The sequence below is a fragment of the Aegilops tauschii genome, chromosome 1 (genome assembly GCF_002575655.3).
Source record: "Aegilops tauschii subsp. strangulata cultivar AL8/78 chromosome 1, Aet v6.0, whole genome shotgun sequence".
NCBI lineage: Eukaryota > Viridiplantae > Streptophyta > Magnoliopsida > Poales > Poaceae > Aegilops > Aegilops tauschii.
The window spans coordinates 94,376,569-94,384,871 of NC_053035.3; positions in this window are offsets into that span (position 1 = coordinate 94,376,569).

Consider the following 8,303-nt stretch of genomic DNA (forward strand, 5'->3'; position numbering starts at 1 on the left):
GCCCCGAACTTAGATTCGAGCGCCTCCCACAAGTCCTTGGCGACATGCACATGTAAATATGCGTCGACCAGTTTATCTCCGATCACGCTAAGAACTGCTCCGAGAAACACAACGATAGCCTCCTTGAACGCCTTCTCCTGTTCAGGAGCAATCGTTCCCGTGGAGACATCGGTGACCCAGAACACGTTCATAGCCGTGAGCCATAACGTGGTCTTAGTCTGCCAACGCTTAAAGTATGTACCGGTAAACTTATCCGGTTTCAGTGCAGCGGCAAAGCCACTTGCCGAAAAATTCCTACACATAATAGGTTTTTGGATTGTTGAGTAAATAGGCAATTTCTCGATTAAATTAATCCACGAGTAAATCACTAGCATGGCATTGACACATATGATCGCATACTGATATTCAGTCAAACTAGCACATACTACGCTAATAGCAGAAAGATCTACGTATAACGCTAGCATGGCTAAAACTGAAAACAGTAGGAGCGGGATAAACGAGTTATACCCTCCAGTAGGCCATGCAGAGGCCGCGGCTTTGGTGGCAACAGCGGCGTCCTTGGCGGCCTTCTTGTCAGCTTCAGCTTTCTCGGCGGCGGCACGTTCGGCGTCGGTGGACATGGTGATGATGAAGGCGACGCGGACGTAGAGGAAGTAGACGATTGGGAAGTGAGCAGTCGCGTAATCGCTGCCCAAAAACCTATTCGCCCCTCACCCCGTACAGGAACCAGAAGGGCGTGGTTTCGGAGACCTGCTCTCCCGTCGACCGTGTACGCGGCGGACGGGATGGAGTCACCGGCGGCAGCAGCAGCAAGGGAACGACGGTGGACGTGTGCGTGGAGCAGATGTGATCTGTTCGTGGCGGCTAGGGTTAGGAGACACCGCACACTTATAGGCGCAGCCGCGTGGAGAGACGTGGGCTCGACCGGCCCGTAGAGATTTTTCAGAAATTGCTACATGGGCCTAGAGCCCATCTCAAATTTCAGCATATGTGGGCGCTTGGGTGCATCATGGCGGAGATGTTGGCCGGCGGGACCCTGTTCGTGGCGGACACAGAGGAGGAGCTGCTCGCCGAGATATACAAGCTGCGAGATCAGATCAGTTCTACGGGGAAGCTCGACTTGGAGTTCTTGGAGGAGCTTTCGGAAGCCGGGCGTGAGGTCCTCACCGGCCTGCTTGCCTTCAACCCCGACAAGAGGATCACAGCGGCGGAAGCGCTCGAGCACCGGTGGTTCAGCAAGCCCAAAGGAGCAGAACACCCTGGCTTTGTGTCGCTGATGAGTTAATTAGCTTGATGTAGCATCTGATAGATGCAGTGCCACTGGTTAATTATTTCATTGCAGTGCCACTGACTTAGCTTAACTACTGTGTTACTATGTAATCAGTTGCAGGAATCTTAGTTATGTGTTCCTGGTCATGTAACTCTTTTACTTGAGCAATCAATGATTCAGTTACTGTAGCATGCAAATTACTTGATGGACGAACAATGTCTAGAAATGGAGTTCGCTAAAAGAGCTCCATTTTACGCATCGTGGTGATAGTATAGTAGTGCGTCTGAATAACCGGTCTGGTTGTGCTTCTGAATCTGATTGAGCTTTTCTATAACCGCTCTGAACATGATAAGCTTCTGAATCTGGTTGAAAAAAATTGATCTTGATGTAACGGTGATTGCTGCTAAGCTTCTGAATCTGGTTGAGCTTTCTATAACTGGTCTGAATCTGCTAAGCTTCTGAATCTCGTTGAAAAAATCTGGTTGTGAGTAACAGATGTGAAGTCCAAGGAAGAAAAACAAATGCTGAATGTCTCAGACCTAAGAAGGATATTCTACTACTAGCAAGTTGGATATCATCGGTTCAGAGCACCCACATGAAATCTGCACAACAGTAAACAGGCAATCAAGTTTTTCCATAACCAACCAAGACTCCAATTCTTTGATGTGTGGTAACAGATTCCACTGAAAAAAAGATGGCAACCTCCTCTGTCTCAAAATCCGTATAATACAAGGAAAGGAAAAAAAAATCCGTATAAAAGTCCTTGCCTACCTAAGCTTTTTTTCGGCTCCGGTCTCATCATGCCCGAGCTTTACTTCCATGTCAATACAAGTCACATCTTCTTGAGCAAGTCTATTTAAAGCTCGGCAGTTCATCTCCATTTCAGTCCTCCTCGACTCAACGGATGGCTCTTCCTCCTCCTCTGCTTCTGTCCTGCATCTTGTTGTTGGGCATAGACATATTCATCTTGTGAAATGTGATGAAGGCCTAGCTAGCTACTCGACTGCTGCGTTTGTACTGAACATGTAGTACATCGTATCATTTTTCACTTTAGCTAGTATATGTCAGGCAACTGAATTTTCATTTTCGGCCAGCCGAATTTGTTGCCATTGATTCAGTGTGCTTTATTTCCATTGATAGAAGAAAAAGAGTGAATACAGGGTATAGAACAACACATGCACACACGATATGGTGCCCGGAGCAGAGAGACATGGGGTGCTCAGCCCAAAAAAACGAAAAGAACAACACGACAAAACTCTCCCGGCTCTGAGAAGCAACTCGAACACAATGAAGACAACCAACATCCAACTCCAACGTCGGGGACGCCGCGAGCGAACAAGACGACACCTTCAAGAAGGGGAACGGCGTCAAAACACCGTCGTCGTCCGGTCCAGGAGCCTGGACCTAGGGTTTCCCCTGATGCTCGAAGAGGGGCTAAGACAAAGACCATGGCAGCACCTCCAAGAAAGGGACGACACCCGCGGGTGTCGCCGCTGCCAGCACCGGCAAGCCGAGCAGGAATTTCGCCCTGGCCTTTGTCTGAGCAATCCCAAGCCGCTGGGCGCGGAGAGGAGGAAGTCGAAACACATGCCGAAGTCACCAATCGCAGGGAGGGGAGCAACGCCCGTCACCGAAGCCGGCATCGGACATCACCGGGAGAGCGAGCTACAAATCCAACAGGAGCAAGAGCGACGCGTAGAGGTGAGCTGGGTTGGGTGAATAGGCAGAGGGGAATTCGGCGGCGAAGGCAAAGACGATGCAACGGTGGCCGGCAACGCAGACGGTCCAAGATCCGGAGAGGAGCGCAGATCCGGGCCGCCAGGGCCAAAACCACCGGGACCCCGGCAAGCCCAAGAAGCCGGAAGAGGAATGCAGCTCCCGGAGCATGCCGAGTCCAGAGCCGTGCCAGTGTGGACCCGGGCCAGCCAGGAACACAGGAAGGGGACGCAGGTTCATGGCTACCAGGGGGCAAAGCCAGAACACACTCGCGAGGGGGAAGAGGGCCATCATGAAAAACAACACGCCCGCCGCGCAAACCGGCCGACACACTGCGACGACGCCATGCCGCTGCCATCAATGGAACTCAGGGGGAGGGGGTGGGCACCACAACCAGAGGACGGCCTAGGCCAGCTAGCAAGGAGCAGGCCACGCGGGGAGCCGCAACCACGCGCGTCCAGAGGAGGGGCGTGCGAGGAGCGAGCTCGAAGTCGCGCGCAGGGGCGGATCCGGCCACGCAACATGGCCAGGGCATGCCGCACCCCTTGCCGGATCAGCCGGGCCGGTGGTCGCAAGGGGGAGCCGTGGGGCGGGGCGAGGTGGGTCAGGACAGGGCGGAGCGTGCAAGGGGCCAGATCCGCCCTGCTGCCGCCATCCTAGGGGCCGGCGCGGCTTCGTCGGCCGTCCCTCCGGCAGCGGCAACGTGGGGTAGGGCGGCGAGCGCGGCGGCGGCTAGGGTTTACCCCACATCATCAGAGGGGCTTCAGTGTGCTTTATAATACGTGTGTAAGAGGTCTCCATGGATTTGACTAACGCTGTTATTTATTCAGTTGAGTTCCTGCATTTGCTTCCAGAGTGCATGATGCAGCCACATGCATGCATGTCTCCACTTCGTGACTCTCTTTTTTAACATAGTATAGACACAGGCGCTCGTACATACGCGTATACACTCATCCATATGAACGCACACACGCGCACCATATTCTATAAGCACCTTCGAGAGACAGAGCCGGCATATCATCTTGAGATTTACGAAGTCACATTTAGAGAAAGGTTTACGAGAAGGGTCATCTCCTCCTGGATGGGAGGGGGGAGGGGGAGGGGGAGGGGGGGGGGGGGGGGGGGGGTAAGCTGATTATATGGGGTGCACTAAATTTTTTCGCTTTCACAGAATCGTTGGAGCTCTTTTTTTGGTCTAACTCCCCTTAAACCAGAAACTTTTACGAGAAAGAGAAACTGTTAGAGATGGTCTTACATCCATCCATGAGTTGAGGGACAGACATCCACACTTTTTGAAAAATCACAACCCATTTGTAAATGTTCCTTTACAAAATTTGAGAAACACTTAAGTTTCTATCCCTTTAGTAGCATGATTCTTAATAGTGTTTCAAAAAATAAAGATAGACTTCCACCATTTCCAAAACAAGAAAATTGTCCATGTCCACCTTTGTTCTAAAAATTTGCTACGTGGCTTGGATAAATCTGCTGTTAACTCCAGCATGTTAAGTGGTTTTAAGAAAACTAAAGGTCCAATATAGATAGTTTCGTAGTTCAAGGTTAAAGCCAAATGAGACACCATAGTCTAGGATTCAAAACGGAATGCACTATGGAATTCAAATAATACTACCATATGGCATATCTGGTCAGCTATCTGAAATCGGATATGTCGATCCAATATGATTTGACGTCTAATCACTTTCATATCTCATTGTATGATTACTGGTCGGGTGAATCATCTAGTCTTAGTTGATTGAGCGCTCATAGTTTATTAGAGCATCTACAGCTGGATGCCTCAAACCAGTCTGAAATGTCCAGACGGCCCGTTCGGTCACTGACCAGTCACGAAAATCTGACCTAGTCGGACACCTCAAACAGCCATCGAACGCCCGGGCTGTCCGGCGTCCCTCATATCCAGCCCAAATATGGGACAGATATGAGGGCGTCCGGGCACGCCCGCCACTTAGGCCCGGCCTACCCCGACCCCACTCCGTCCCCACAAATATCCCCAATCCGGAAACCCTAACTCACTCCACTCTAGATCCGTCTGTTCTTTCTCCTTCCGATTTCTCCGATTCAATCCACTCCGATGACTGCGGCAATATGGTCGAGAACCGGCAACCGCTCCTCCTCCGATGAAGATATAGCCCTCCGCATTGCCCTCGAGAGGTCCAAGGTGGGCAAGGGTGGCAGTTCCGGATCGGCTTCGCCTCTTCCCCGCCGGCGCAGCAAGGAAGACGGCGCTGGCTCCTCCCGGTCTGTGCTTGGCTTCGCGCAAGTTGTGCAGTCTGCGCCTCCCCCACGCCGTCCCCTGGCCCCGCCGCCTGCTGCTCCCCACGCGGGCAGCGGTGGGTGCTTGTGCCTGCCCTGCCGGCCCGGACATGCACGTTGGAGTCAGAGCGCGCGTCGCCCGCCGCGAGAGGCAGCGGGCAAGGGAGAGGGACGCGACAGAGAGCTCTGTCTGCCGCCGCCGCGGGTTACCCGCGGAACCCGACGAGGACCAGCGGCTCCTCACGTGGGTCTACCGCCGGTCGCTTACGACGGCGGAGACATGCGCTCGGCGGCTCCGTCGGAAGAATGCGAAGGCTCTCCGGTTAGCTATCGAGCAGTCCGAGCGCGAGGCCAGGGAGAAGGCGACGGAGGCAGCTCGGCTGGCGAAGCTCAAGCGCCAGCAGGACCGGACCGTCCGGCGCCTCAAGGGCCTCATCATCGTCTCCTCCTCCAACGACGACGACGACGGCTCCTCTTCGGACGACTTGGACGATCTTTCACCAGCCGCCGACGGCTACAGCTGTGCCGGCGACCAAAAGGGGAAGGGGTTGGCATGGAAGTGGTGAAGATCCGCCTTTCTTCAATTTAATTTCAAGTTTTAGATGTAGTTTCAAGTTGTGCGTCGTTTATGTGAACTTTGGCGGTTTGAACATCCAGTCGTGATCTTTTGGTGAAAGTAATGCGCTCGCCTATGTCCGCTTGCTGATCTACGTAGTTTGATCGACGTTGCATGGTTTACTATGGATATAGGGAATCGGATATGAGATACATGGATGTGGACGACGCTATTTGAGGAGTGCTCGATTACTGCCTGCGGATGCATCCCGGTGCTTCCGCGGGGGTTTGAGAGGTCATATTTGTCCTCAACGGCTCAACGGCTGTAGAAGCTCTTAGTAATTACTCATATCTACACAATCTGTTGTTTGCCGTGTGATTAAGTGTCTCTTATTCTTCACCAAAGGGTCACAATTTCAGCGCCGCCCTAAAGATAACTATTGTAAGGTAGTTATAAACCACGTGAAAAAAATATAAGTGAACTAAAAGCCAGCAGGTTTGCTACTGGGCTACTTGCAACTGCATACAATGTAAAAGAAAGGTAAACTAAATAACCATCTAAATTTAAACCAACTTGCTTATTGGCTAATTAGCTCCACAACAGATCAGTGTACTTTGTACTCATAAGCACGGCTACATGAGCTGTCCACATGAATTATCTGAAGTGTGTGGCATGATTATCATCAGTTGATCCTTGACTTAAGGGATGACGATCTAGGGTTGAACAAAAAATGTGCTGCAAAAGACTTACGAGATCTGGAGATGGATAGATAATGGGCACCAGAAAAAGATTGGTCAACGAAGCAGCACATATGTCCTAGACGACTACTACTCCTTGCCATAGACCTGCACACAACACTTTGGGAAATAAGAATTAGAGATCTGGAGAAAGAGTGTCAAGCAAGTACACAGACAATGCATCTCTAAGTTTACCCACCAATCGACCCAAAAATCCTAATTAGTTCAAAAATACCGGTAAATATATAAAGGTAGATACACTTCAAATGGGAAACTATAAATCAATTTTGAGGGGGGGGGGGGGGGGGGGGGGGGGGGTTGAGAGAGAGAGAGTTGAAGATGAAATGTGGATCATAGGGATGAGTGTATGTGTGTAAACGTGGGCATCAACGTCGACTATGAAGATGTCTGTGGTGACTTTGTCAACCTCAAGATGTTGTGTCGGCTCAGTATCTTGAAGGTGCTCATAAAGGTAGGGTGTGCGTGCGTGCGTTCATAGGGTGTGAGTGTATGTGTGTAGCATCAACGTCGACTACCGACACACTTGCTTTGACTTCGTAATCTCAAGATGTTGTGCGGGTCGATATCTCGGAAGTGCTCATAGAGGTACGGTGTGCATGTGTGCGTTCATAAGATGAGTGTACATGCGTTTATGTGGGCATCAACGTCGATCACGAAGACGCCTGAAGTGAGTTCATCAGTCTCAAGATGTTGTGTCGGCTTGTACCGGCTTAGTATCTCAAAGGTGCTCATAGAGGTACGATGTGCGTGCGTGCATTCATAAGGGTGAGTGTATGTGTGTGTATGTAGGCATTGACGTCGAGTACGAAGACACTTGTGACTTCGTCAATCTTAAAATGATGTGCCGGTTCAAAGGTGCTCGTGCTGGTAGGGTGTGCATGTATGTGTTTATATGTGTGAGTGTACGTGCATGTATGTGGGCATCTGTATTGGACTGCGTTAAAAAAACCAGTAGCAAAACACAAAAGAATAAAGATCAATAGTGAACCAAAAGGGACATGTGTCAGATAGAAGAGGACTTAAGACAACAAACTTCAAATGCACCGTAGCAACCCTAGCCTAGCCGCTTTAATTGTTTAATGAACCAAAAGGGCCATGTGTCTGATAGGAGAGGACTCAGACAACACACTTCAAATGCACCATAGCAGCCCTAGCTTAACCGCTTTAATTGTTTTATATATTTCATTACTGCGCATTACAGGATAAAGTGCATTTTGCAGCCTCGCTGATTAACCTGTCGTGTTCTTGCCCACTTTCTAACCATCCATGATAAGATGTTATGTTCGATGTATCCATGGTAAAAAGATGAAGCCGAGTATTTAACCATCTAGTGGACAATAATTTCGCCAAGTCGAACACCTCCTTGCCTCATTTTTCTCTGGACTACATCCACAAGTCTTTTCTCACGTCTCCATCAACGTGTTTTCCTTCTCTTTTTTCTAAATGGATGGGAATCCACTTTCATTCCCAGTCTTAGGATAGAGTAAAATAACTAAAAGTTAATGCAATAGGAAGTTCCCAATCAACAACCAATAGAGAGGCGAACCAACCTGTGGTTGGATGGTTAGAGGGACTACGGTATTTCCAGCCCACCAGGGTTTAAATCCTGGTGTTCGTATTCATTCCTAGATTTATTTCAAGCTTTTCAGCGATGCGCATTCAGTGGGAGGAGACGTTCCCGTCGATGACGAGGTGCCTACAGTGACTTCGTAAATTTCAAGATGATATGCCGGCT